Source organism: Bison bison, unplaced genomic scaffold, assembly GCF_000754665.1.
Source record: "Bison bison bison isolate TAMUID 2011002044 unplaced genomic scaffold, Bison_UMD1.0 scf7180017864077, whole genome shotgun sequence".
Lineage (NCBI taxonomy): Eukaryota > Metazoa > Chordata > Mammalia > Artiodactyla > Bovidae > Bison > Bison bison.
Window position 1 is genome coordinate 478120 of NW_011494649.1, and position 5201 is coordinate 483320.

Genomic DNA, 5201 nt, shown 5'->3' on the forward strand with positions numbered 1-5201 from the left:
GGCAGGCGAGGAAATTAGAGCCTTCCTACTGCCAGCAGAGGTATGCAAAATTAGTCTTATTGACATGGCCCACCCTTTCCTGTGCTGTGCTGCTTATAAGGTCTTGCTTGGATTCTTATACTAACAAAACAATTGTTTAAAAAAAGAGTATACAAGACAAGTAAGACATTTTGAACATGACTAGATAATCGATTTCATTTAGGAACTGTTCTGAATTAAACATTTTTCCAAAGAAAACTTCATTTTCTGGCATCTCACATTGGATTGAATCTTCCTTAATCCCTCGGGTTGACAGTGATAGGTTATAGGTAGGTTCTACCTCTGGGGAATGGGGATTCTTTGTCTGACATAAGGGGTCAAGAAACAGAAATATCATGACCTCTAGTTCTTATAAACAGCAGTCTTAGGTGGGGAAAAAAATGTTCTGCCTGGCAAATCTGAAACTAACCCAGAATTTCCAGGGCACTTTGCCAATGGACATGTTTCCCTGAGGATCCTAAGACTGCTCTGATCTGCTTAGACTCCTGAGACCTGATCAGATAAAGACAGACTTAAAAATGGATTCTTCATCTGTTATAGTAAGTTTCCTATAGTAGCCAGAGAGAAGCAGTCTCTACTTCCATGATGTTGTGAGCCTGCTGGATCTCTTGCTACATTGGTGTGTGCGTGTGTGTGTGTGTGATAGAGTGAGAAAGATAGCGTGGAGAGTACAGTAGAGTCAGAGGGAATAGAGACTTGGAAACTCAAAGTATACATGAGCAGCTGGCTTACAGCAGAACTCACAGCACCTTCACTCTGGGCCTGACAGCAGCACAGCCAATGTCCTCGCTTGTATATGCCAAAGCCCATGGAAAAGGTCAGTGAACGTATACTTCCCCTGTGCTGAAAGCTGACTCTGCCTCTGTTGGCATCCATCAGAGATGAACACTCACCGTCTCTCTCAGAAACCACTTGTGTTCAGATCACACAGGATTCAGCACAGTGGCCATATACAAGATGTCACAGGGTTATTTTTTTTATTTTAAAAAGCCAAATGTCACAGATCTTGACTCAGTTAACCCCTTGCTCTGTTTCTTCCTCTCTAGATGACTAGCTATGCGTCTGATTTCCCAACTATCTCCAGTTAGTTGCTTCTTCTGTATCTCCCCTCCGTGTTTCTATCAGGCTCTCTGAGTCTGCCCACCTGCCCTTCTTACTCTGGCTGAGGGGCAGATGGCTTGGATGAGACAGCTGGTCTGGTTTTGAAGTGACCTAAGGCAGAAAGAGCCCAAAACCAGACCAACTCTTCTGAGTCACCTGGTTGAATTGAGAGGGTTCCAGACTCCTAGATTAGCGGGTTGATTCTGTACCACCCAAGGACATGTGCCATTTTGCTTATGTGGGCCTCTCAGTCTGTCTCCTATTTGGCTTTTCCTCTTTCTAGGAGTTTTTTTCTCTTTCTCTGGCTCTCTGTCTACCCTCACCATGGCTTTCATCTCCCTCTCTCTCTATCCCCACCTTTAATAATTTTTCCATTCTCTTTCAGCATGAATAGCAGAAAGGGCACTGTCCCAGGACCAGGAAGTTTCTTTTGGTTTTCATACACTAATGATAAATGGCCTTGATCCACAGGGGTTTTGAGGATACTAAATGGCCACAATTAGAGTCTTACCTCTCTACCTTTCTAGATACTTGACAAGTCAGGTCACTTCCTCTTTCCCGAGGTTCTGTTTCCATTTTAAAGTCTTGTTAGTGGCACCTTTTCACATGAAGTTCCTCACAGATTGTTGTGAGGCATATGTGAGAGAATCTAAACCATGGAGAGTCTTGGATGGAAGGGATGGTCCCAGTTATGTTTTCACAATCTAGTCTTACTTTATTTCTAATTTTCACTTTATTCCCCGATTTGACTTTATCTTCCATTTTCTTCCCATCCACCTTTTTTCCTTTTATCTTCCTCATGATGTGTTTCTCTTCCTCCTTTCCCAGTTGTGCTTTTCTCTCACTTCATTTTCCTGTGAATAGTTTTCCTGTTTATCTGTGCATTTTTCTTTCCTGCTCCTTTGAGAAAAGATGGCTGAGGAAGTCTCAAACAGGTTTATGAATATATTACAAAACAAGCAAATAACATGAAAAATCAGTTTTTCTCATTTTCTCTAAGGAATACAAAATAAATAAATTTAAAAGGAGGTAGGGCAAGGAGTTGAGATGAGACAAGAGTTTAACCTGATATACAAAAGAATTTCCTGATCCAGAAGAGTGATTTTTTAAAAACCACCAGTTTCTACCCAGGAATTTTCCATGTAAGTGGAACATTGGATCAAGATTTTAAAAGATCTCTTCCAACATACAGAGTGCAAAGAAGAAAAGAAGGGAGAAAAGAAGTAAAGGAGAAGGTAATGAATGTGTACTAAACAACTACTGTTGGTCAGTCACATTGAATATAGGTTTTTCCTTATCAATTAATATTTACACCAGTCAACAAAATGTTATTAGTAAGTTTATCTACTTCCAAACCCTAAGCTTTTTCTATACATCTGCCATATATATGTATATTTCACATGTAGATGTTAATTTTCAAAATAGTATCTCCATCACCTCTAAATATTAATACAGTGTATGTCATCGACCTGATAATGCTTTAGTTCTTTCCAAGACTTTCAGATGGTCTGTCTTCTCTCCCTATCTTTGTATTTCTGATTCTTTTTACAATCTGTACAGTTTTTCTAGACAACATAAATGGCATTGTAGTTCACATTAACTGTAGCCCTAAGACTTCTAAAACAAGCCTATCTTCTGCTCAATTTTGACCTCATCAATCAAAAAGTACCTGTGTATAATTTCCAACAATCTCATCTTGTACAAATATCCAGGCCTTTAATAGTCAAGGACTAATCATTCTAAAGGGTTTCCCTGATGGCTCAGGCAGTAAAGAATCCACCTGCAATGTAGGAGACCTGAGTTCTATACCTTGGGTGGGAGGATCCCCTGGAGAAGGGAATGGCAACCCACTCCAGTGTTCTTGCCTGGAGAATTCCATGGACAGAGGAGCCTGGCAGGCTACAGTCCATGGAGTCACTAAGAGTTGGACCCAAGTGAGTGACTAAGCACACTCACAGATCATTCTAAAAGTAGGTTAACTGGTCACCTTTTCACTTTGTTTTCCCTCTGCTTTTTAGAGTACTGGAAGTGAAATGTTTTTTCAGGGGTGAACTTTTCCCCAAATTACTTAAAACCCCTTCTAGGGGTGGTTATTTTCAGAAGGTTTTTATTTGGGTTTTGCTCTATAGCTTAGATTGTGTCTCTGGGGAGGAGACAATGAACAACTATCAAGTGGAAACAAAGTGGATATGAAATCCATCTAAAAGTAAGAAAGTAGATTGAAAGAAAGATCTAAAATCACAGCTCACTTGTGGGTGCCAGAGAAGTTTCCTTGTGAATACAGCCTGTGCTTTTGTCTTGTCCGTAGCAGTAAAGATCTGTCATGCCAAGTGAGGGCCCTCACAATGTCAGACCGACATGCGACATGAAGTATAATTCTTCATGTTTCAGAAATATGGAGATTTTGCAATAGATCTAACTATAAAAGAATAGAATCTAGAAGAGTCAGAGTAAGGGGGAAAGGTCACATTTACCTTGAAAAATATCTACTATGTGGTAAAGAAAGGATTGAACATAAGTCTTATTTTTTGCTAAGGCTATGACAATATAAATTGCTCTATAATAGATGAAGGTTAGACTTAGCCAGGTATTTGATAACAATATTTCTTTTAATTCCCATAAAAATCACAAAGGCTATTTAGATATTAATTCCACCGTAGCCTAAAGGGAGTGAACTAAGTATCCTAAAACTAATCCTCCTGTGAGCCTAATGATTAATTTTCACAATGACAGATTCACCTAAAATTCACATTTAACAAATTCATAACAGCTTATGTGTATCGATAGTTGGATGATTTCAACTCTTTAAGAGTTTTCTATTTTTGCATCTGCTTAGGGGTCTGTCTTTATTTCTCTTAATTTTAACATCCAAGGAAATCATCTCAGAATATGACTGTCTGAAATGCATATGTCTAAGAATTATTAAATTTGATGGACTTTGCTTAATAATACCATGAGTTTAACCCTTCTAAATCTTTTTCAGTCCTTCGAGATGTATATTTTTAGCCACTTCAACATTCTTTTAGCCAAAGCCATTTCTATTTTATTTTCTTAATTCCAGTAGAATGGAAGCATCGTGAGGACAGTCTTTGTTGTTCAGCCGCTCAGTTGTCTCTGACTCTGCGACCACATGGACTGCAGTAAACAGGGCTTCTCTGTCCTTCCCTATCTCCCAGAGTTTGCTCAAACTCATGTGCATTGAGTCAGTGACACCACCCACCCATCTCATCCTCTGTCACCCGCTTCTCCTCCTGCCCTCAGTCTTCCCCAGCATCAGGGTCTTGATCAATTGCTCTTTCCCAAGTGTCTAAAACAGGGCCTGACTCATAATAAGTTCTTTATGAATATTTGTTGAGTGAATGAATAAATTATGTATTTATTAAGTTGATCTATTTCTTTTTAATATACCTAATATGTTTTAATTACGTATACATATAGCTTTATTAAACAAACTAATTATATACAATATTTACTCAGTTTAACAAGGGTATTTTAAACACAAAGAGTAAGAAGATGTCATAAGTAAGTGAGAGTGTGTTTATCTTTGGTGCATTTTATAAATCATACCAAAATAATATTATTACACATACTATTACTTTATACCATAAAAATGTATATATATATCAATATATGAAAGTACAAGGAGCCACTTTTAACATTTTGGTGAGCTTCTTTTGATCATTTATCAATGCAAAAGAAAATGCTGTTTAATTAATGTACTCATGGGTATACCAAATATGCTGGTTTATATTTTGCTCTTTGTTTCACTTAAAATTACTAAGTATTTCAGCATCATTATAGAGAGTTCATAAACATAATTTTAATGACTGTATATTTCAACACTTTAATCTTCTATAATATAGATAACCATTTCTCTATTATAGCTTTTTATTTTTTGCTGTTATAAATAATGCCATGATTTGCAATTTTGTGTATAAAGCTTTGGTAATTAATTTCTTGGAGTAAATTTTTAAATGGTTGATTCTATTCACATTAGAAAACTTATTTGGCACTGTGTGCCAGGCACTAGTCAAAAAACTTCACAAATATCGATTCATTTA